This window comes from Sus scrofa, chromosome 5 (assembly GCF_000003025.6).
Source record: "Sus scrofa isolate TJ Tabasco breed Duroc chromosome 5, Sscrofa11.1, whole genome shotgun sequence".
NCBI lineage: Eukaryota > Metazoa > Chordata > Mammalia > Artiodactyla > Suidae > Sus > Sus scrofa.
In genome coordinates, this window is record NC_010447.5 from 85852185 (window position 1) to 85877903 (window position 25719).

The 25719-nt window shown below is 39.7% G+C and overlaps 1 long non-coding RNA gene across 1 annotated transcript in view; it reads left to right on the forward strand.

Annotated features, from left to right (window-relative positions):
* LOC102160458 overlaps positions 1-25719 on the forward strand; it is a 569575-nt gene that overhangs the window by 380174 nt on the left and 163682 nt on the right. Inside the window, exons 4-5 of the long non-coding RNA XR_002344204.1 lie at positions 4412-4524; positions 12000-12128. This is a non-coding gene — a long non-coding RNA (uncharacterized LOC102160458). The remainder of the gene's footprint in view (positions 1-4411; positions 4525-11999; positions 12129-25719) is intronic.

Below are 25719 nucleotides of genomic sequence, written 5' to 3' on the forward strand. Positions count from 1 at the left end.
TACCCCATATGACTACTGGATTTTGAATACCACCATTGTTCCTGACACTGTGCTTAGGTTAAGAATGTGAATTTTGATATCAAACAAATCTGGATTCAAACTTAACAGTTGTGTGATTTGGAGCAAAAAGCCTCTCTATATTTCTAAGACTCATTTCCTTATCTGTAAAATGGGAAAAAAAGTAACAACCACCTGATGGAATAGTTTTTAAAATTAAATAAGAAAGCCATTCTTATTTAATCTTAAAATATATATATATAGTATAAAGCCATTGAAATTCAATAATGGTAAATATTTGATAACAACACAAGAATTTGATTTGTGAAGGGCAGAGGTGAGAGATGAAGTCAATGGAAGGAGAGGGTGGAGTTTTAGAATCTTGAGTGTTGGGCAAAGGAGTTTGGAACACGACTGAACTACAAGTTTAAAAAATTTTTAATGTTAAATAAATAAAAATAAATTTAATCTTTTAATTATGTGTGAGCAAGTGGCTTTAGTCTTCTAAAAATTTTATTTAAGACTCAATAGTGTTTATAAATTTATTTTAAAAATATTTAGTTAAATAGTTCAAGTATAGAGCAAAATCCAGAAAAAGTAGTATATTCTTCACTGAGGGCCTCCCTCCTCCCTCCCACCCAGTTGCTAATATATAAACGCCTTCATGTTTTATTAGATGAAGTTGGTAGGGGGTGCACAGCGAATGGGAAGGGGAAACCTTGAGCAGGGAGGCTAGTCGGGGTCTTTCAATACAGACATTTCTTGTAGGCACATGGTTATGGTTCCAGAATGGGTGGGAGGCTGGATGGGAAGGTGTGGAATGAGAGACCCCAGCACGGAAGACTTGACAGGCTTTGGTTTTCCGGGAGATCTGTGGTCACCTCCCCAGCCTCCAGTGTCATTGCATAAATCATTTTTTCCTTTTGCTTTGGGGAGAAAAATAACATTAACAAACTGCAACTACTAAACAGGTTACCCTAAGACGTGTGAGCAATTTTGTTAGAAATATCAATTCTACATATTGCAGCAAAGGAAACATGGAATGTTTGCCAAGTTCTTGTGAGAAATCTCTGTCTAAAAATTGTGCCAGCTTGCTAAATATAGAGTTGTTATGAAGAACTGAGCCAAATGGCCGCTCATCCCACCTCAGAGAAAATGATGGGGTTATGCTGGATCTTACCGCACCAATTGATTCACTCCAAGGGACTTAGGAATGGGGTCAGGGCACCTTTCTTCCCTGGAGTCACAGTCTTCTGGTGTCTGAAGCTGTTTCTTTCCACAAAAAGTGGCAGGAAATGTTCATATATCCTCCTACACCTGAGAAAGAAAAAAAAGTCACATGCAGATGGCTGAAACAATGCTGGGTGCTATCTGGATATCGCTTAATATTTTTCCACGTAGAGAATCCAAAAAGGGTAGGAAAGGAACTCTTTGAATCCTCTCATAATGTCCTGAGACCTCTGTTCTATTGCTTTATTTTTATTTTGTTTTTTGCAGCACCCACAGCATGTGGAAGTTCCTGGGCCAGGGCTCCCACCCATGCCACAGCAGGAAAAGCCACTGCAGTGACAATGCCAGATCCTCAACCCCTTCTGCCACAAGAAACTTCCTGTTCCATTGCTTTTTTTTTTTTTGCCATTTCTTGGGCCGCTCCTGCGGCATATGGAGGTTCCCAGGCTAGGGGTCGAATCAGAGCTATAGCCACCGGCCTACGCCAGAGCCACAGCAATGCTGGATCCGAGCCATGTCTGCGACCTACACCACAGCTCATGGCAACGCCGGATCGTTAACCCACTGAGCAAGGGCAGGGATCGAACCCGCAACCTCATGGTTCCTAGTCGGATTCGTTAACCACTGCACCACGACGGGAACTCCCCATTGCTTTTTAAAAACAAAATTAAAGTCTGTTTCCAAGGAAGGAATCACCTTTAATATTAGAAAACAATTAAAAATGTAATTGACTGAATATAAAAGTATCAAAATGGCTCATGATATGAAGGCTGTAGGAGGGAGATCAGCTAGGGGAAAAGAAGTGTGTTTGTGGTTTTGGATAGCATGAGGATAAGCATGCAAATTGTTGTTTGGAAAGGTAATATGTATCCCTATGCAAGCATACAAAAGCCTGCTTGTGGAAGAAAATGGCAGAATATTTCAGTAGTGAGTTGCATTTTGTCCCCGCAAAAGACGTCCAAGTCCTAATCCTTGGTAAGTGTAAACATGATCTTATTTGGAAACAGGGTCTTTGCAGATGTCATTAAGTTAAGGATCTTGACATCATTGTGGATCTAGGACCGACCCTAAATCAAACACCAGTGTCTCTTTGTAAGAGAGAAAGGGAGATGGGACAAAAACAGACACAGAGACGGAGGCCATGTGTGGACAGAAGCAGAGACTGGAGTGATGCTTTACAAGCCAAGGAATATTAAGGATTCCTGCAGCCACTGGGAGCTAGGGAACAGGCTATAACAGAGTCTCCCTCAAAGCCTGCAGAAGGAACCAACCCTGACAGCTTGATTTTGGACTTCTGGCTCCATAGCAGTAAAGGAATAACATTTCTGTTGTTATACACTACTCAGTTCATAGTCATTTGTTACAGCAGCCTCAGAAAGAAATCAAACCACCCATAAACAAAATGCGCACACACAAAGAGGAGACTCAGAACTAGAAAAAAAGACCTTGGTAGGTGTAGAACTGTGGTATTCAACATGGTAGCGTTAGCCACACATGGCGACTCTAATTAAAGCTGGACAAAGTGAAAAACAAATTCAGTTCCTCAGTTGCACTAACCACAGTGTGAGTGCTCAATTGCTATATGTGGCTCATAGTTAAGTCCTGGGACAGCACAGAGAGAGCATTTCCATCATTGCAGGAGGTGCTACTGGACAGCGTTGCTGTGAGAGCCCACAAATCAAGGTTCCATCTTTAGGGGCAAGTGGTGTATGTGGAGGCTTCATATCTGCCTTTTTATGCACACCTGCACTGAAAGATAGAAGTTATCACCAGTAGCATCACTTTCAATTATGAAGGAAAAACAGCAGCCAGGTGTAAATATAGTACAACCACCTGTCTCAGGCTTTCTCCCACATACCATCTTCCAAAAAAACAAACATATTAAATGATTGTATTGATAGACAATTCTCTTTCAGGGCAGCATACCAGACTGCTAGGACAGAAACCATCAAACATGTTCTTAGCTACAAATGCTGTGTGAGTCATATCCAGGTGAACATATTTATTTGATCCCCTTCCTTCCTTGTATATTTCTAGTTCATCTTAAAATTTTAAAAGGAACGTTTCCCACTTACAGCGATTTACCCTCTGGTGGGCTCTGTAGCTTTTGAGAACAGCAGGAGCTTCCTGATGGGCTTAGAAAACTGGGGAAAGATTCTTAACAGGGGAATAATGTGATGTACACTTGATTTCCCCCAGAAGATGAATCTGGCAATGATGTTAGAATGATTTGAAGGGGTAGAGACTGTTGGCTGGGTGGTCTTGATGAAAATGGGAAAGAAATTATGTTCTAAATTGCAAAAGCTGCTGTCACCAAGATCCACCTGTTCAGAGCTATCTTTAGCTGCATTTGGGAACAATTTATCCACATAACCTTTCTTTCCTTTACTTTTTTCATCTCCAGGTATAGATGAGGAGGAATTTGCAACATTAAGATGGGGAACAGTATCACAGGATTGTATGTGTGTGTGTGTGAGAGAGAGAGAAAAAAAGAGGAAGAGAAAGAGGAGAAAGAAAAAGAGAGAGTGAAGGGGGTCAGGTTGTAAGAAACTTAAGTGCCATACCATCCATTCTATCTATAATCAGCAAAATGCACCACCATATGTTGTTCTCATCATCCTCCTTACATGGACGTGCCTCACTCATCTCATCTGCCTCATCCCTACGGCATTCTCCCCTCTTTGTAAATGGTACCCCCTCCACTCAATTGCTCAAGCCAGAAAGCTGGGAGCCATCCTTATTTTGTTCCCTTCTCTTCCTCTTCTTTCTCCTCTTCTATCTAATCCATCAAGACAAACTGTCAATTCTCTCTCTCTTTCCTTCTCTCTCTCATTCTGTCCATCTCTACAGCCACCACCCTGGTCACCTGCCAGTATATTTTGTTTGGGTTGTAACTATAGCCTTTTTGTTGGTCTCTCGTATTGAGTTTCTTTCTTAACCTCAGAGCTTTGCAGACTCCTCTTATTGGAGCCATCTTCTCCCTGTTCTTGAAGTTTTGATGCCTTCTCAGATATAGGGTCCAGTTTTTGTATCACTTCCTCAGAGAAGGCTTCTCTGATTCTCACTAAGTAATATTCCCCTTGTTCTTTTTCTTCAGTGTATTTTGTGTCCTACATAGCTCTCAAATAATTTGTCGTGAGTTCAGTTACTGGCATTTTTCTTTGACTATTGTCTGTTCTCCCAGGAGCCGCAAGCAACACAAGGGCAGAGATCATGGCTGTCGTGTTCACCCAGTCACCAGTGCAGAGCCTTAGAACAGAGTACGTGCTCCATAAAACAAATTGAAAGAATGGATAAGTGAGTATTCAGACTTCTCTTACTGTTCCTTAGCTGTTCATCATAATCTTTCTCATGCTTTAAGACATCTCTAGTGTCAGCTCTGCAAGAAGTCTTTCTCCAATCCCTTCACTCAAAATGAACCTCACTTTGAGCTCCTATGCTTTTTGTTTAAGGAATTGACATTAGAAAGTAATATATGAAGTAGTTGAGAGAACAGGCTTTGGAGTAAGTAGGACTTGGGTTGAATCCTTGCCTAGCATTTGTCACCTTTGTGATCTAAAACTCTCTGACTTCTAATTTCATTACACCAGGGAGAATATTTCCAACCTCAATGTTATAAGATGCTTGGTCCATAGAAGCAGACTCAATAGGAGTTGATAGCTACTATTAAATTTGTTCATAATTTTGTATGTATTTTTAGGTAAATATTTTGAAAGCAAGAAATAATGAAACCTAAATGACATGGCTGAAAGCATTTGATGTCTGTGGACCAGGTCAAGAGACTAGCGCCCAGGTTCTGGAGTCATAAACATCTGGTTTCAATCCCCAGAGTATTAGCTGTGACCTTGTGTAGATTTCTTATTCTATTGAAATGTCATTTTCCTGGTATGATTAAACTGATACTATTTCAAAAGGGGAGTTGTGAGGATTAAATACATTGTACACAAAGGTCAAGGGGCAATGTATAGTCATAGCTGCATAAAATACCTTTAATACTAGAACCATGTCATTCAACCAGGACAGAAACTTGGTCAAAACAAAGATGATCAAACCTGACATGACTAAAACAATTCTAGTAGAACTCCTGTAAATGTCTTCAAGTAGCCCAACTTACCAGAACCTGATAAAAAAGATTTTTTTTAGATTGATTCAGTGCAAAGATCTGGACATTTCTCCAATGCCTGCCCATTTTTTCTAGGGAGTGGCTACAATAGCTATGAGTTCAAGGTGAACTCTGGCTGGGACTGGATTAACACAAAATGTGGTGTGTTTCAAAGGCTCCTGATCAGCTAGTAGATTTGTCTTCTGGAAGACATCTGAGAAATCTGGAGGCAGATAGAACACAAAGCCTTCTTCAGAAGAAAAAAATAAATATCTGACTCTAGGGGGTGTTATTCAGACATTCCTAGTGTTCAATTGTTGAAAGAGATATGTATGAAATTTTAAAAATTAAAAACATTAAAAAAAGAATATTTCCAAATAAAGGAGAAGAACTGGGGTCATGTGTTGGGTGGAATAAGTTCCTTCAAAAGTTACGTTTACCTAGAATCTGTCATAGACCTCAATTAGAAAGACAATCTTTGCAGATATAATCAAGTTAAAATGAGGTCATGCTGGGTTAGGTGGTTTCCAAATGCAGTGTGACTGGTGTCTTTGTAAGAAGAGGGGGATTTGGACACAGGCATGAAGGGAAGGTAGCCATGGGAGAATGAAGGCAAATTGTAGTGGTATTTCCAAAGCCAGAGTATTCCAAGGATTGTTAACAACCACCAGAAGGTATATGAGCATTCTCCCCTGAAGCCTATGGAGGGAGTCAGGTCCTGCTGGCACCTTGATTTCAGCCTTCTATCCTTCAGGCCTTTGAGAGATTAAACTTCTATTGTTTTGACTATAGAGCTATTCTCATGTATGGTGATTTGTTATAGCAGCCCTAGGAAATTAAAACAGGCCAGAATCTGTACTATAAGATCATGAACTCTGCCAGATTCTAGCTCTGTATCCTTGGGTAAATTCTCCAAGCCTCAGTTTTCTTTTTAAAAATTTTATTGGGGTATTTTTTTTCTTGTTTTCCCCCATGATAGTTAAAATTTTTTATTAAGGTATAGTTGATTTACAGTGTTCTGTCGATTTCTGCTGTATAGCCAGGTGACCCAGTCATACACATTTTTTCCTCCTATTATCTTTAATCATGTCCTATCACAAGTGATTGGATACAGTTCCCTGTGCTATACTATACAGAAGGAGCTCATTGCTTATCCATTGTAAATGTAAAAGTTTGCATCTACTAACTCTAAACTTCCCTGTCCATTCCACTCCCTTCCCCTGCCCCTTAACAACCACAAGTCTGTTCTCTGTGTTGTGAGTCTGTTTCTGATTGGGGCACAGTTGATTTACAATGTTGTATTAGCATCATGTTTATAGCAAAGTGGATCAGTTATACATATACATGTATCCATTCTTCCTCCCTCCCCCAACACATAAACCCCATAGGTTATTACAGAAAGTTGAGTAAACCTCCCTGCACTATGCAGTAGGTCTTTGTTTTGTATATAGTAGTTTGTGTATGTTGATCCCATCCTCCCTATTTATCCCCCCTCCACTGATTTCCCCTTTGGTAATCCTAAATTTAATTTTGAAATCTTTGAGTTTGTTTCTGTTTTATAAACAAGTTGTTTTGTATCAGTTTTATTAGTTTCCACTTATAAGTGATATCATATATCTGTCTTTCTCTGTCTGCTCAGTATAATATCTGGGTCCATCCATGTTGCTACAAATGGCATTATTTCCTTCTTTTCTATGGCTGAGTAATATTCCATTGTATATACGTGCCACATCTTCTTTATCCAGTTCTCTGTTGATGGACATTTAGGTTGTTTCTATGTCTTGGCTGTGGTAAAAATAGTGCTGCAGTGGACACTGGGGTGCATGTATCTTTTAGAATCATGGTTTTCTCCAGATATATGCACAGGCTGGGGTTGCTAGATCATGTGGTAGTTCTTTATTTAGTTTTTTAAGAGTGCGAACTCAAAGCCAGAAAAAGATAGAACAAGAAAATAAAATTACAGGCCAATTTCCATGATGAACATAGATGCAAAATCCTCAATGAAATGCACACAGATTGAATTCCATAGCATTCTAAAAGAGTCATACCCCATGATGAAGTGGGATTTATCCTAGGATATAAGAATGGTTCATTTGAGACAACATGGATGGAACTTGAAGACATTATGCTAAATGAAATAAGCCAGTCACTGAAGGACAAACACTGCATGATTCCACTTTTATGAAGTATATAAAACAGAATGATAGAAGCAGAACATAGAATGGTGGTTGCCAGGGGATAGTGGGAGGAGGAAATGGGGAGTCCTTATTCAATGGGTACAAAGTTACAGTTCTTCAAGATGAATACATTCTGGAGATCTGCTGTGCAAACATTGTGTCTGCAGTTAACAATATGATGTGCATTTAAATGTTTGTTAGGAAGGTAGATCTCATGTTAGATGTTCCTACCACAAAAAACAAAACCAAAAAAAGCAAAGGGAGGAGTACTCTTGTAGCACAGTGGGATAAGGATCCAGTGTCCTCACTGTAGGGGCTTGGGTTGCTGCTGTGGTATGAGTTCCATCCCTAGTCTGGAAACTTCCACATGCCCTGGGCATAGCCAAAAAAAAAAAAAAAAAAAAAAAAAAAAAAGAAAGAAAATAGACATGAGCATGAGGAAAGTTTTGGAGGTGATGGATATGTTTATTATCTTGATTGTGTTGAAGGATCATGGGTGGATGTGTATGTCCAAACTCATCAAATTATACAGATTAAATATGAGCAGTTTTTTACTATATTTATATATTAATTATAATCAATTAAAGCTGCAAAAAAGTGTTAGTGAATTATAGGAATATTAATGAAAGTTCTTTGAGGTATGTTGCAAAAAAGAAAAGGAAGAAAAACAGTGTGTAGTGGACGCCTGCAGAACCTCGTTTCTTGTTGCCTCCGTCTTACACTAGGTATAATTGACATGAATCGCCCCTGGCCTGCCCCCTGCATGTCTTACATTTGGCCCCAGGGTATCTCTACTGCAGCCACAATGGGGCACCTTTGGGACTCACTGCTCTTAGACATTACAGCCCTTGAAGGGTTGTGGTGTCAACACTCTACAACTCTTGACCAAAAGGAATAAAGTCCAGGGGGAAAATATCCTTCTTCTTAGAGCTCAGATAATTGTGGGGTGCTTTCTGCATAGCTGCCTTCATTAGTTAGAACGTCAGTTGCCCACAGAGTAGATCAACCAGATCACACACCCTTGGATTGGTTTTCCACACAAAGTTGCTGTTTCACTCTTCCTAGTTTCTTCTCCCTTTCCTTGATCACATCCCCAAATAAGTTACCTGCACACAAGCCCTTGTCACAGGCTCTGCTTTGGGGGGAACCTAGGCTATTACGTGGTGATAATTGTGGTACTGATCTCGCAGTGTTGTTCTGAAGATGAACATTGAAGTGTGCGCCAAGTCCTTTGTCTAGTAGCTGGCACGTGGGAAGTACCCAGTAAATGCTAGCCATTTCCCCATGTGAGATGAAATGTTCTGGAAGATGAATTTGAGATGTGCTGTCATCAGTCTCTCTAAGTGTTGTGTGGATGCATAATGGTAAAAGTCAGTTTGTGGTTTTTCAGCTCCAGCTCTCATCTTCATTAACACAAGTGGGACTGTAACGGTAGAAAACAAGATATCAAATTTCACTCCCCTTATGACACCCACTTGAAGCCCTGAACCCGAGAACTAAAAGCGAAATAAAACTATTTACCAGCCAGAGGGAAAGGAAAATAACAGCATGTGGCTTGTAAACTTAACAAATGTAATCACAGTAATTGAGCAGCCCAGGAAATAATTTGGCCAGCATAATTATATTACAAATTACATATTGCACAATTAAACAATTGCGTTTTGGCCACAAATGGAACTCCAAATATACAATTTGTGGTGAAGTGGAGAGGTAATTTAAAATGAGAAAAGAAAAGCAAAGGCCCAGAAATGCATTTACATTTATATCCATATTAAAGGGAATATACCAAGGAGAGTAACAAGGAAAAAAAGCAGTATTTTCAACAGAAAAAATACAACTGAGTTGAATGAATTTTGCCAAATACTATGTACATGCCTTGCCACTATTTGAATTTCCAACATGTGTAAACCTCCCAAACTCATTATTTCTTAAGGAAACATTCTGTAGTAGGGGTTCTTGATTCAGCTTCTTAAAATGGATTAATAAAGTCCTTAATTCAGTGGAAAATTCCAATATCCAATCACCAAAAGATGTTGGAGGAGTCAAATCTTATTTTCCTTGTCAACTATATACATTCCTAAAGTATGCTGATTGGTATACCTATGCACAAGAGAAATAAATTGCTTTTCTCATTCTGCTTTTCCAGATTCTTGTGAATTTGATCAGTTTGTCTGATCCTCATCAAGTATTTATTATGGACTTTCTATGTTCTAGATTCTATTCTGGGGGTATGGCGGGGAACTTAGTGAACACGATTCTCTCATGAAAAGGCATATTAGATGAGAGAAAATAAATAGTAAACACATTACTACAAACAATTAGGAAATGATTACAAATGTATAAAATATGAAAATGTACGGGTGGGGGATACCCTGTGTGCTCACCGCAAGGTGTTCTAACCAAGTCTGGGAGGAAAGCGAGGACTAGATCAGGGAGAGGGACCCCAAGGACCTATATTTACCATGTGATCTGGGGATCCGCAAGGAAAATAGGACTCCCTACTTATTTTACAATTAGTAATGGGTAAGGAAGCCCTTCTGGAATTTATTTTATTTTATTTTATTTTACTTTATTTTATTTTATTTATTTATTTATTTTGCATGGGGTCCCCAAAGTCCAATTTCTGCTGCAGACGGGAACCATATAAAGGGAAAAGCTATTGGAGAAAATATTTCCCTGTCAGAAAAATGAATCGTTAGAGTTCCTATTGAGGCTCAGCAGTTTAAGAACCTGACTAGTATCCATGAGGATGCAGGTTCAAAAGCTGGCCTCCCTCAGTAGGTTAAGGATCCAGCCTTAAGCTGCAGCATAGGTCACAGATGCAGCTCAGATGTGGCTTTACTATGGTTGTGGCATAGACCTGCAGCTACAGCTTCAATTTGACATCTAGCCTGTGAAATTCCATATAATGCAGGTGTGGTGCTAAAATGGAAAAAAAAGAAAGAAAAAGAATCTTCAAAAACAACCTCTAGCACAACATTATAAAGTAGCTATACTTTCATTTAAAAAAATTAAACCAAAAAAAGGGAACCTCTCAAAGATCTACAAAAAATAAAAATAAATTTTAAAAAACCCTCAATAATTTGCAGATGAGTTCTATAATAATTCTTGGTTTATGTCCTGGAAGTCTGGAGATTTAATCTATCTTGCCTACCAAATTTTTGAAAAGTGCTATTTAAAACACCTAGATGCTCCATGTTCAGTCCTTGGAGTTTAGGGACTGCATACCACCAGTGGTTTTGAAAAATTCACAGAGCAATACTCATCGTGGTCCCCATTTATCGAGTGCTTTGCTGTGAGCCAGAATCCCTGCTGAGAGCTTTGTCCTGCTCGGTCTTCATGATAGTCCCTGTTGTGGGCCTGTTCTTTGCCCTGTTCTGCACATGGGACAATTGAGGTTTTCATAGGTTAAGTAAATTGTTTTAGGACCTCAGCTAATGAGTGGCATATCTGGGATTGAACCCAGGGTCTCTCTGATCCAAATATCTGCTCCTTAGCATTTTGCTATTAGGCTGTTCATTGTTTTAAAATAAAAAGAAGAAAGAAGAAGAGCAAGTGCCTCATTAGCAATAGGTTGGCTCCAGGCTGTAGTCGGCTATCGTCTAGGTCTGGTTCTCAAAGTGTGGTCCCCAGAGTAACATTGTCAGCATCATCTGGAAACTTAATAGAAGCAGGTGCTCTGCTGAACCTGAACCTCAGGAGGTGGGACCCAGTACTCTGAGTTTTGACAAGCTAACAGGGATTGGAAGCCAATTAAAATCCAAGAACCACTGGTCTAGGCAAATGTGGAAGGTTCTGCAGTGCCCTTCTGTTTGTTTGGGGTCCAACCATGTCAGATGACAAGGTGAATCTGATTCATTGTCTTTGGTTGAGACAGACAAAATCTAAAATCGGGAACTAGATTTTTCACTCAAGCTTCGAATTCAGAACATTTTCATGATGTGGGATTTCTCCCTTCATTGCCTACCCCAAACTGATTTATAATTGATCTTTGATCCCTGAGCTTTTTTATTTTTGATTCTATCAACTACTGTTTAATACAGATGACCTCATTAAGAAACTTCCTCTGTTCCCCTCAAGGTCGCGGCTTTGTTTATATCTGAGTGTGTGTATCTTAATTGGAACATGTGTCAGACCCAGGTTAGAATGTGAAAAATCTTACTGGAGCCTGGGAGTGTAAATTTTCCAGGTGAATTTAATGAAGGAACTTTCTCCCCAGGACAGAGGGAGTCCAACGCCACAGGGAAGATGTTAGTAATAAAAGCAAAGGAAGTGAAAGAAAAAAGACAACAGTGAGAAAGGAAACTATTAGATATGTGGAATTAGTTTCTTTCTCACCAAAAGGTAAACTATATCAGAGTGAGATGGAAAGTCACTGGACAAGGGACATGACCTGGGTTATGGTTTTATTTTATTTTATTTTATTTTTTTGGTTTGTTTTTTTCTCTTTCTGGTAAATACTAACCTGAGACTCAGCTTTACATGACTTGCAGGTCCCATTAAAGAGAGATAATGACCTGAGATGAGTTTTGTGGGTCACCTCTCCAGATACAGGTCACAGAATAATCAATCAATTTGGAACATGCTGCATATCTTCTCTGTTTTGGAGGTTTCGGTGTATGGTAAGCATTCTCTCGGCACATAAACTGTTTCAATAAATGTGTCCCAACATTATTTGATCTTAGCACCATTTTTATAGGTCTTTAGTACTAAATGGTCCTTGGTGTATTGAGGTGATGTGGCCGACTTTGTGACTATCTTTCTACTTACCTCACAGCTTGGCACTTGCTGGTTGATGCTGTTTTGACTCACTGTCTGGAATGGACGGCGGGTCTCCAGGTGTGGTAAATGGACTATGCACTGGGTTCTCCAGGGCAAAAGCACTGAGATGGAGGCGTTGGGCGGGAAGTCCTATTCACTGACACCACTGTTGCATGAAACTCTCCTAGGTAGTTTTCCGGTCCTTGTTGGAAAATATTTCATGATAGATGGCTTGCTCTGAGTGTTCTCTTTTGCAGTGTCTAATTTGAAGATAAAAGTAATCAGACTCAGCCTTGGCTAAAGGGTTTTGAGGAAAACATCCTTCCTGGAGGCAGCAAAGAGGCCTAGGAGAATAATGAAGTTGGCCTGAGCCTGTCTCAACCTCTTTCTTCTTTCTTGGCAATAAGATCTTCCATCATGATCTCAATACTGCCCGTTTTCTAAAGGGCTTCTTAACCTTGTGTTGTCCTACATGGCCAGACCCCTGCTTCCCTAGTCAGCATCATTTCTCACCACTCACCAGCTCCCATGCCATCTAACTCTTTCAGTCTCCTAAATACACAAGTACTGTCTCTCTTTACTGGACCATGTTGTTCCTTCTGCTCCAAACACTTCCTCTTTCCCTAACTAACCCCCACTCCTCATTTGCGTCTCAGTTTAGATTTTACTTACCCTGGGAAGCCTTTTATATTTGTTGGGGATTTTTGAGTTGCAAGAGGAAGAAGCCAAATCTGGCTTGTTAAGCAAAAAAGATTATTACGTGGATTATGAAGTTTTAGAGCATCCTGACTTGACTGGAACTGCTTACTGTTGCCAGTGTTGATACCAAACCTGATTTAGAAACTTGATTTTCCAACCAGTGTAGCTACTAAGGTTTGGATGCCTTGAAGGCCAAATGGTTCCACGAGGGGACTTTGTATTCCTCTTTCACAATTTTAAATCTAAGTCTCTCAGATATGAGCCCAATTAGTGTGGTCTAGGGAACACACCTGTGCCCCAGTTAAAAAAGAGGCTAGGTTTCAAGTTTCCTGGGTCCTATTTTAGGGAAGAGGGATACATAAGGAGAAAAAAAAAAAGATCAAACATGCTGACAAATGTTCACCATCCATTTCCTGATTTTGTTACTCTGGGTTGGCTGCCCCTCAGCACACTGCATTTCCTCATCTTGGCATCTCCCTCCCACCTCCACATGCTAATAAGCTCTTTACTGTTTTGTAACTTTCCCCAGACTGCCTATGAGAGAAAGGGCTGTGTTCTGTGAATTTCTATGTATTCACAATTGCATTCCCAGTCCCCAGCTTAGTATTGCTTGCACACAGTAAGTGCTCAATAAAGATCTATTGAAAAAATACATTTGGCTCAATTAGTTTGGCTTTCATAAAGCTGGCATTTAAGGAACCTACATCTCATACCTGATGATTTTTCCTATTATGACACCCCCCAGCTTTTCTTTTCTCCCACCCTGCCCAGCTTTATGAGATATAATCAACAAATTACATTGTGGAAGTTTAAGGTGTAAAGTGAAATGATTTGATATATGTACATCTTGTGAAATGATTGCCGTAGAAGATTAGTTAACATATCCATCATCTTACATAGTTACCTAATTATTATTATTATTATTATTTTAGTGGTAAGAACTTAGAAAATTTCAATATGCAATTCAGTATTGTTAACTATAGTGACCACTGGTGACCAATGCTGGACATTGCATTCCCAGAACTTACTCCCTTTATAACTGGAAGTTTGTACTCTTCAGCATTTCATCATTTCTCCCACACCTCCCTCAGCCTCAGTAACCACCAATCTACTCTGTATGAATTAGACTTTTTAAGAGTCCACGTATGTGAAAGATGATGCAGTGTTTTCCATTCTCTGTCTGACTTATTTTACATAGAATAATGCCCTTGAGATTCATTCACGTTGTTGCAAATGGCAAGATTTCCTACCTTTTTAACGGCTGAGTATTGTCCCATGAGCATTTTTCCAACATCAGACACTCAGGTTGTTTCCATGTTGTCTTGGCTGTTGTGAATAATGTTGCCATAAAGGTGGTGGATGCAGATAAAGATTGTGATATCATTTCCTTTGGATATACACCCAGAAATGGGGTTGCTGGTTCAGCCTTACTTTTTTAAACTTTACCTAATTCTATCACTGAGGCAAGGAAAACTGCCTTGGGTTCTAATCTTTTTAGTGAAATGGGCTCTGGGAAGTTACAAGCTTTTGTAGCTCTTGTATCCTCAACCATTGAATGGAACCATATTCTCAACCAGGAGGATAACTCAGGAGTAAAACATTTCCTCCTGCCTAACTTCCACATTGCTCTTTCTGGCCCCTGCCTCACTACATTAGCTTCCCTGATTATGCCATTCCAGTGATGATTTTGCCTTTTATATCTGGAGAGTTGACTTTGCTTCTTTAGCTTCAGGCCTGCTAGTTCCAGTTCCTTCCTTTTCCTACTAGCCCAGCACAGAGGGCTTATTATTGCTCAGGGTCAAGACCAAATGAGGGTGGGTGAGTGGAAGAATATAACACTCCATTTTAGCCTCACGAATTTGAATTAGGGATGGAGTAGCCCAGTGGAAAATGTCATGCAGGCAGTAGTAGGAAATATTGATCTTAAGCACATGCATGAAGTCAGAGCCAGAGCTTAGAATTTGAGAGTCACCAGAAAAGGAGAGTAGATACAGTATAAGAATCCCCAAAAACTAATGTAGGATGAGAAAAGAAGCAAGGACTGGAGTTCCCACTGTGGCACAGCAGGTGAAGGATCCGCTGTTTTCACTGCAGCAGATTGGGTTGATGCTGTGGTGTGGGTTCACCCCTGACCTGGGAACTTCCACATGCTGGAGGTGTGGCAAAAAACAAAAACAGAAAACAAAAAAAGCAAGGACCAAACTTTCAGTCTGTGTGCAAGCCAGGGGGAAGAGACTGTTCAGATGAAGAAATCAAGAGTATGAAATATGGCAGAAAAAAGGAAGGATTGAGTAAATTTATGGAGAGAGAAAAATATGAGGTAAAGGATATAATGGAAAGGATTTCCTTGGAAAGAACAGGGAAAATATCCTTAAAATGAGAAGGAAAATAAGCAAGAAGTGAGCAAGAAGAAGTGAAGAGCCAGAGACGTAAGAAAGTGGGGGAGGGGTCCTAAGGGAATTTCATGGCTGATGGCTTTTATTTTTTCATATCTGCTGAGTGTTATGGGACTAAGATGTCCTTGAGGCATTGAAAAGAATGGAAGATTGAAAGAGCTGCTCTCAGGAAGGAGAAAGAGATATTTAGGGATGCAGTAAGGTGTCAGGATCTAACAGAGTGGAATGATGTGAATTTGTAATAGCTGCCATTACTGCCTTTATGTATGGTGATAGCAAATTATCCAAGTTTTAAATTCTTCTGAAATAAAGTAATAATTTGAGGTATAGATACAATTAAAAATAGAAAAAAATGAGGTATACCTAATAAAATCTCAAATTAATTTTCAGCAAGTCACATTCCAGGTTTTCTTGGGGAATGTTTAAGTGTGACATATCTCAATACAGTAGGGCTAGAAGGAGAACTAGTACTTATTGAATGTCAATGGCACCTCAGACCCTTGGCTATGTGCTTTATATGCACCGTCTAACTGAACCCTTACAGCATTTTTGAAGGAGGCAGCTAATATCTCTTTCATAGTGAGGCAGAAAATGAGATTTACAAAGGTAATTTATTCAAGGCCACTCATCCAGCAAGTGGAAGAGAGAAGATTTGAACCTTAAGTCTTGGAATGTCAAGTCTGGACTCTTTTCACTTCTCTATGTTGTTCTTCAATAAGACCAGAAAAATCATCTTATAACGTTGGTCTTTTATTATAAGGTGCACCTTGCCATCTAGGTAATTCCTGATTTTGTTAAACATATAAAAGTTTGAAGCTATGGTTTAATGTGCTACTCTTCAGCGTTTAGGCATAAAAGATATTTGAGGGAAGAGATGGATAAAGGAGAACTTTGGAATAATTTCTAGAGATGCCTTGAGAAATTCATACTTTTCTTCTAGAATATGGAAGAAGTTTTCAGGCGTTGAAGTGAATTCTCAATGAGAAATGAGAAAGATCAGACTAGAAAAAGAGACCTTAACTGGAATAACCTTTTGTATATTTTATATCTTTGGGTCCTGTGTAGCTCTTTATCTAGATTATATTCTCACATTATTCTAATTTCTCGCCAGCAAAACAAAAGTAAAAAGTAAAGTAGAAGTGAACTTTTTATAGAAATAATGTTAAATCAGTAGGATGGCTAAACGTAAAAGCTAATGTGATGAGATAATCCAAAGGAAGTTTTCTCTGGTGATTTAGTGGGTTAAGGATTGGCAGTGTCTCTGCAGTGGCTCAGGTTGCTGCTTTGGCATGGTTTTGATCCCTGACCCATGACTTGCACATGCTGTGGACTGGGCCAAAAAAAAAAAGAAAAAGCAATCCAAACGGATGTTCAACCAAATTAGAAGTAGTGAGTTTAGCAAAATTTCTGGATAAAAGATTAGTATACAGAAATCAATTATGTTTTTATGCTAGAGCAATAAACACATTAAAAATAAATCTAAAAATTATTTACATTAGCTTTTTAAAACATCAGATACAAAAGAATACATTTACCAAAATAGCTATAAAACTTCTATAGTGAAAATTTGAATATTACTGTATAGCTGAGAAAAAATAAGAATTCTTAAATAAATGATGGATATACCATGTTTATAGATAGCAATATTGTTAAGATGTCGGCTGTCCTCAAATTAATCTTTAGATACAGTAAAATCCCAATTAAAATCCAGGAAATTCTTTGCATGTTTGTGTGTGTGTGTCTGTAATGTGTATGTGTAGTAGGAATTGACAGAGGGATCCTAAAATTTATGTGAGAATGGAAAGAACCTAAGACAGCCAAGAACAAAGTTGCCGCATATATACCATCAGATGTCATCCATATAGCAATATATATGGTGACATATCATCCATAAACTGATAATATAGCACTTTAGGTTTCCAATTTTATGGGGAGAAGGTTGCCTATTAAATTTTCCATCTTTGGTAGGCTTAGGGTTTTTTCCAATTTTCATGCACCATATAAATCATGAATATTGAACATTGTAGTTATTCTACTGGACAAAGTGCCTGAGCATGAAAGTAAACTTCATTGCCTCACTAATTTTTCAGATTTTTTGCTTCCTCACAGATTATTGATGTTGTTTTTATGAAACATTTCAACTCAGGAGTTTTAATTATTTTTAAGTAAGATAATTGACTCATGTACCAAGATACTTTTACTATCAGAAATAAAAGTTCCCTGGCCATGTTAAAGTTGAGACACCTTTCAAGAGAGATAATTGGATAAATGTTTCAGGAGTCAAGGAAGGGGTTTAGATTAGTGATATAAATTTGGATGTTGCTGACATAAAGATAGTATTTTAAGCCAAGAGTCTGGATGAGATCCCCAAAACAGTGAGTATGGATATAGAAAAGTTCTAAGGACTTTGGGCATTTAAGGGCTCAGAGGCTGAGGATATGAGGAACCAATGAAGACTAAGACACACATGTCAGTGAAGGTGGAGAGTGTGGTCTCAGAGAAGTGCCCTAAGTGAGGAAAGAATTGCTAGGACAGAATGATCAACTGCTGAAAGATCAGTTAAGATGAGGAAATAAGATGAGTCATAGTCATTTGGCTCTTTTGGCTTTAAAATTTGGAAGCCAGAGTAGTTTTGGAGGAGTGCAGGGGGCAGCGCCCGATTTGAATGGGTTAATGGCAGACTAGAAGGAGGAAATTCATGCCAGAAAGTATCAATAAGTATTGATATGAATCAATAAGGGACAGAGAAATGGGGATGTAGCTTTAGGGCATGTGGAGTTGAGGTCACTTCAAGGCTGAGATAAATTACAGCATTCTTACAGATGTGCACGAATGACCTAGGAAGAGAAAAAGCTGATGGGGCAGAGAGAGAGAAGCATTTATGGAAGAATGTTCTGGAGTAGGCAAGGTAGGTGGGATTTACTGCCCAAGTTTCCTGAGGGAGGAGCATGGGCAGGACATGCTCAGGAGAGAAGGCAGATTCTGAGGGCACAGATGCTAGTGGGTGGATCGATGTAGTAGTATGAGCTCGTGGGAAATTATCTTCTGAATTTTTAAAAAATTTAAACAAGAAGCATGTTTATTAACTGAGTATGAGAAGATAGAAGTTGGAGGGAAAAGTTGGAGACATGTAATAGTAATCTAGAAGAATGAATGGGTGTGGGGTTACTCCCGCAGCACTAAGTCTACCTGAGGGGAGAGCATGAATGTGAGTGACACTACCTGGTATGGAAGCGTTTTTCTTCAGCTCCGTTTAGTTATGTGGCTGCAGTATGGAGCCGGCAGAAAAGTGTATTTATGTGGGGCTGGAGTTGTGCCAGATGATGACAAAGTCAGAGAATGGCCAGAGCATTAGAACTGTCTAGAAGGGGCTGATGGCTGTGATTCTCTATGGCCAGGTAAAGAAAACCTGAGACACTGAGATACAGCGACAAGAGGGGAAGGATCAGTGGATTGTCAGAGTTGGTGGGTTGAAGAGTTGTTGGAGTTGAAGGACGAGTGTAAGAGAGAGGGTGCTTAGAAGAAAATTTACAGGGAGTGGTTGCAGCTTTTGGCAATGAGAAGGTATAACCATGGGCATGAATGTCAAACGCAGGATGAGGACAAGACCGTCATAAGAAGAGTCCAGAGATTGAGAGACCCAAGTATTGGGATGATAATCTACATCAAGTGTTGGCAAACCACAGCCCAGTCTGGCCCAGGGCCTGGTTTTGTATGTGACACCTCCAGCATCCCTGGAGCTGGCTTCCATTGTGAGCCACAGCTGCTGCGACTCTTCACTGTGCACACCTCCACTCCCAGGGCCAGCTGGGACCACACTTCATGGCTGCTCTAGACTCCTACTGGTCATCACCCATCCCCGGAGGCTTCCCTGTTGGCAACTTCCAGGCACCAAGCTGGGAAATCTCAGTCCTAGGGGCAGTGATTCAGTGACTTCCCTCCCCTCCTGCCAGCTGCCTGAGTTGAAAAGCCTGGGCTTTCCAGGAAGAAAGAGCATTCTGAGATCTGGAGCACTGGGGCAGAGGGTGAAACGGACTACAATGGAGCCTCAGGCAAAGGAAGTGGGTGGGACAGGCAGCAGTTTTCTCCTTTGTTATACACATATCTACATAATATTTTTGTTTTTGTCTCTTGGTTCCCAAAGCCTACAATGTTTACTATCTGGCTGGGCTGTAATCTATAGAATTAATGAAGAATTGCTATAAAATAGTGCTGGAGAGTGTGACAATGAAATAGGAGTGAACATCTTCAAAAAATTAGGGGAAATAGGGTTTAGTAGGTGACCATACCAAGGAGGGTAGTAGATGGAAGAGTCTGATGACATGAGATTAAACCCTGTGTCCTGGGTCAGAAAACCCCAAGGCAGAATGCCAAGGAGTGGCGAAGGCTATTACCCGAAATAAAAATACAGTTTCAAATGAGCAAGAAGTCACTGTCTTGCCATTATCATTATGAACTATAAATGGTTACTGTGTTGAAGTAAAATTCAATAGACACTTGAAAACCATAAAAAAGATTAAGTGTGTAATCAATAGTGAACCATAAATGCAGAATTTTTAGCACGTTTTCACGCAGTTCTGAAACCAAGCCTGCCTATGAAACTATTCTAAGTGTCCTTGGAGTCAACTCTAGTGCCTTGCGCAGAAGTAAACTTGCCATGCAAATTATTCATTGCCTGAAGAAACAGGGTCCACAGGAAGCTAAAATTAGAACTACCGTCCAAGGAATTGTTATTGAATATTTCAAACAACTGATGCTCTCCTCCATCACAGTCGTGACAAGGTACGTAGAGGGACAGTGGCATAATTTTTAATGGATGGATACTTTTCTAGGCTACTTTTTTTTAAATTTTGGAAAATTGTTTCCAAGGGCTGAATCATACTCGTGGGAGGCAGCATGAAATGGCAAAGAGCACTGAATTTAAGTAGGAATCTCCAATCCACCATTTCCCAGTCGTGTGATAATTGGGCAGATGACTAATCTTCTTTGAACCAAAGTTTCCATAACTGTAAAATGAGGATAATATTATTAAAGCACATTAGATTTTTGTGGAGAAGAAGTGAAATGCCTGTGAAACTTCTTAGCATTGTCTGGAATATGCTGTGTAAACTCTATGAAGTAAGCCTGAATCTGAACCAACAAGATGTTTCACTAATCCTCAGACATTCTTCCAGTATCATAACTTTTTAAAATGAGTTTAAATACTCACAGAGAAAAGGTATTTTGTTAAAATATTTCAAATAACTATTCTGTGTTGCTTAAGTAATAGGGTAACAAAATTAATGTGCATCTACAGGAGAAATACCAAATATTGTATATAGATACACTTCTTTCTTTCTTTTCTTTTCTTTTGTTTGTCTTTTTAGGGCCACATCTGTGGCATATGGAAGTTCCTAGGCTAGGGGTTGAATCAGAGCTGAAGCTGCCGGCCTATGCCTCAGCCACAATGATGCCGGATCTGAGCCACATCTGCAACCTATACCATAGCTCAGGGCAATGCTGGATCCTTAACCCACTGAGCAAGGCCAGGGATCAAACCCGCATGCTCATGGATACTAGTCGGGTTCATTACTGCTGAGCCATGACAGGAACTCCTAGAAAGAGTTTTTCACACTCATTTATGCTGTGTAATAGGTTGATGAGCCAAAATTCCAAAAAAGAGTGCCAGTAGCTGAGGCATACTGGAGAGTCCGCGTTCTGTTTAACAGATTTCAAGTTTTTTTCCTCCACCAAGTCATTAGACCTAGCTAGTGGGCCATCATTTTGTGACTCTGTGTGTAGACCCTTGCTTTTGCTAAGAGAAACATGCAGATTTTTAGGAATCTCTTCTTAATTCTGAGATTCACCAATTTCCTAGTTAGTTCCGCATTTTTAACTGTCACTAAAATTTGATCTTTCACTATATTGAGCACTTGTCATGAAAAAACAAAGCTTTGGTCACCTCATGGGAATTCTGCATACCTCCACAATGAGCTGAGAAGAGCAAAGACCCATTGAGATATGACTCCTGGGGTTAGGCTGACTTCTCCCTTAGTGGTTTGTTCTTATCAGCTATCTCCAAAATCATTTGATTCTCAAATTTCTGCTTTAGCAAAAGAGATCTACTACAGTATGGCTGAAAATTTGGGATCCCTGACTAGAGTCACGGGATCTGTTTCAGATCCTGGATCCTTGTCTTATTGGTTGTGTGACTTTGGATGAAGTGACTAGCTTCTCCAATCCTTGTTTCTTCTGTGAGTTTCAGCTTGGGCAGGCCAGTAATCAGTAATAATGGTCAAAAAGGGTGAGAGGCCAAGGTATGTGATGGGCCTTATCTAGGGGAAAATCAGTTCAGAGCAGAAAATTAACATTGTCAGTACAAAAAACAAGAATGGAGTTCAAATTTTGAGCTTTAACCACAGAGACCAAGAGCCAAGTACAAGCAGGAATGGAGTAGGGAGCAAAGACTGAGGGTAGGGCAAAGCCAAGCCAAAGGTGGCAGGTGTTTCCCAGGAAGCTAGGGCTAGTCTCTAATGCTTGGTTTGGTGGGCTCCTAAGTGCTTTCTGATTTGGCTTCCAGTTGCCATGGTTTAAAGCAAAAATTTCAAACTGAGGGCCCAACTGGTCAAATGCACTCCACAAGCAATAAGTCATAAAAAGTAATGGCTAACTTATATTGAACGTTTTCTACACATGAGGCATGGTCTAAATATTTAACACATATTAAGTCATTGACCCCAGTCAGCCATCCTTTGAGATGAATACCACTAGTTTCCTCAGTTTACAAATGGTGGAGCTGGGTTAAGAGCCAGCTAAGTTGTAATGTTGGTCTGTAAACCAAGGGAGCCTGATTCTAGCATTTATGCACTTAACCACCATCCTGTAATGCGGGCCATATGTTCATATCGGGAAGACCACACTCAGGGAATGGGGTGGCAGAATGAGATCCATACTCTGGGCTGGCGAGGGAGCAGACATATAAATTAAGCTTCCACCCTTTGACTACCTTCTTTATGCACCTCATAGTCTTGACTTTGCACCTTTTTCTCAAGCTTCTTTTTATCCTGTCTTAAATAACATAAGAAAATCACCTTAACAGGTTTCTTTATGATAATATGTTTGTACATTTATTGGCAAATGTATATTTTAACCACCCTGTGTTTTTGAAACACTGGAAATAGTTGCCAACATTTTAACTCTGGAAGATTTCACGTAAAAATCCCCACTTTTGGCTTTTATTAGAAAATTGCAGATCTAGGCAAATTTGGGATGGTGTTCCTGCTGACCCCTGTCTTGGTGCCTGGTGGAGCATGTGCTACTCCCCAAAGCTCTACAGTCCCCACCCACCTCTGCTGCATTGTTCCTTTATGTCACCTGCCTTTCCTCAGTAGGTCTCAGGTGGGCTGGAAGCATCAAGGGTAGCAGAGTGGTGCCGGAATTTTACAGAGGGCTATGCAGCAAATAATTGAATTTCAAATTTAAAAAATTGAACCTAAGCAATTGAAACTAAGCTACCCAGTTATGAACATCTACTTATATGTTTTTAGAACTTTGAGTTTTATAAGTAATTACTAGCATCTACTTACGTCTTTCCAATGGCAGAGAAAATGCTTTGCACTGGTTCACGTCATGCCGAAGCAGGTTATGATGGCTCTCTTGGCCAGAATCAGTCCCCTGGCATCTAGGAAGACTCCTAAAACTGGTTCACATGTCATTACCAGACCTAGCCCCTAACAAAAGCTTCAGGATATACTTATCCTCTTTCTTCCCCTTCCACAGAGTCTTGAATACCAGATGTTAAAGATGATGGCATTGCAAGATAGGAAGAGTTTGATCCTGGAATCATTACCTGGAGACCTGCCATTTAGCAAGGACTATCTGCACTGGAGAAATAATCCTTTATTTTATTGAGCACTTTACATATAAAAAACACATTGAACCCTCACAAATATCTTATAAGTTTCTGTTATTACATTTTATGATCAGAGAACTGAGGCATGGAGCAGTTAGTAACTTGCCCAAGGTTATAGATCTAGTCAATAGCAGAGCCAGGATTTGAACACACTGACTGGCTCCTAAGTCTTACTGTTTGCCTGTACTGCCTCTCAAAAAACATCCACGTGTGAAGTCCAGGCAGACCATACGTTACGGCTCTGGGCATACAAACCCTGTAAACATACAACATTCTTATACCTTTAGGAGCTCACGGTAAAATAATGGAAACAGCCTAATGAACATATTCAGTAATTTGACATACTTATTGAGTGCAACCTCTATGTCTGAGTACAGACTCTGTTGTAGGGGAGGCAGGTCATCCACTGTGAAAGGCGGTAGAAGAAGTAAGTCAGGACAGAGAGACAGAGAAGGGAGGGAACACTTCGAGGAGGCACACTTCCCATGGGAGACAAGTATCTGATTGGTTCCTGCAGATTATTTAAGATTGTGCCAGTGTTATAACAATTCTGGGGGCTGCTTAGGCATGTCCTATTTCTCAAGTACGTATACCTGAACCCTTCCCCTCCCTCACTTATATGAACCTTTTCTTCATCCAGTGAAATGATCATCCTTGTTTACTTGTTTTAGGAACAGGAGCAGAGAACAATTAGAAAATTATCAATTACTGTAAATAAACTTGACAGTCAATAACCCCTCATGATACCATAAACCCATGCAGCTATTGACTCACTAACAGGTGAATAATTCTCTAGGATCAATGGTGACAATAATGCTTTGCTAAATTTAGAAATATCAAAATAAATATACAAGTACATAGGGTCAAAACAATCCCTCAAATCCACAAGGGAAATTTTCATCAAGTTAATGTGCCATGATAAAACAACAACAAGTGGAAAAAAATCCACTTCTCCTTGAAATGTATTTTTTTTCCTGTAGAGGATTCTAGAATTATTTTCTTTATTCCTAACCTTTATTATGTGCTGTGCAGCAATGATATTAGCTGAGAAAAATGATGACGAGTCAGCATCAATACAGAGGCACTCCTTTCAAGATATTTGTGAAAGAGTCTAATAACCTTTAGCATCCTATGATTGCAGCTGGGTGATTACAACAGTTATTTGTATTCCTCTGTTTTTGCTCTTTGCCTCATGTTATATAGGTCATCATGGCATTTTGGGTATTCTCTACCTGAAATGTATAGTGTTTTGAAAAATTTTTTGACAGTGGGGTTAACAGTAAGTTGAAAGTTTATATGAGCTTATATATTCAAATACTTATTTCCTCATATATTTATGTAAGTAGATACATGGAGCTAGGCTCTGGGATTAAGAAGGAGTCCAGAGAGACTTGAGGTCTAATCCTGTCTCTGCCTGCCCTTGCCCTCGGGCAAACTCCTTTTCTCTCTGCCTCCTTTGCCCAATTTATGAAGAAGAGTTAGTAAGAGGAGATTCCTCCTAAGATGAAAGCATGTAACTGAATGAAAGGATAGGTTCATGGAAGGAATGTAGATAGGGATGAGCAAAATAAAGAAAAAGGAAAGGCCCCCAGACTTGGGTTGAGAGAACCGAGAAGACTCATGACATTTCCTCCCTTACAACCTTGAACAATTTTCTCTTTCCCACAAAATAAATACTGAGGTCTGAATTCCTCAGCTGGACTCAGTATCCTATAAATTCTTACTCCAATGTAGTTTTCCAGCTGTATCGCCCTCTAGTATCCAGGCTTAGATTCAAATACTGGGTTCTAGCCAGAATTTGCTGTTCCTTAGCTATGTGGATTGAACAGGTTGCTGAACCTCTCTGAACTTTGGTTTTCTCAGTTGAATAATGTAGATGATGATTATCTTTCAGGTGATGAAGAGGGTGGAATAAAAGATTTAGTTAGAACCCCACACATCGTGTGCACCCAGCATAATATTCTCTCTCTTTGCTTGTATGAAAATCTTCTATAAATGGTAAGGCATTTAGAAGAGCTACTTATCTTCATCATTGTGACAAAGCAACTGGCCATAAGAACACTGCATTTATGCTGCTTCATAGACATTGTATAAATACATAAATGCCCATGTTGGATGCAGATAGATTTCACTTCCTAGTGTCATGGAGTTTCTTAAAGTCAGCAGCCATGAGTGAAAGCCTATTCCAGTGAGATACACATGAGAACAGTATCATTACAAAACACAAAAGTGTGGAATTGAGATTAAAAACTCCATGCAGCCATGCAGTATAACATTGCAAATTTGCCAGAAAGCATAATGAGAAAAGAGTTAAAAAAAAAAAAAAATCTGCATAGCACAGGTTTTCCATGGGCTTTTCCATTTGGGAGAGGGCAGTGGCTTCTCCCTGGCGAGCTCTCCCTACAGACAGCACTTTGGTCTTGGCCTGCAAACCCCTTCAGCTCTGCCAAGGTTTCTCTCTCGTGA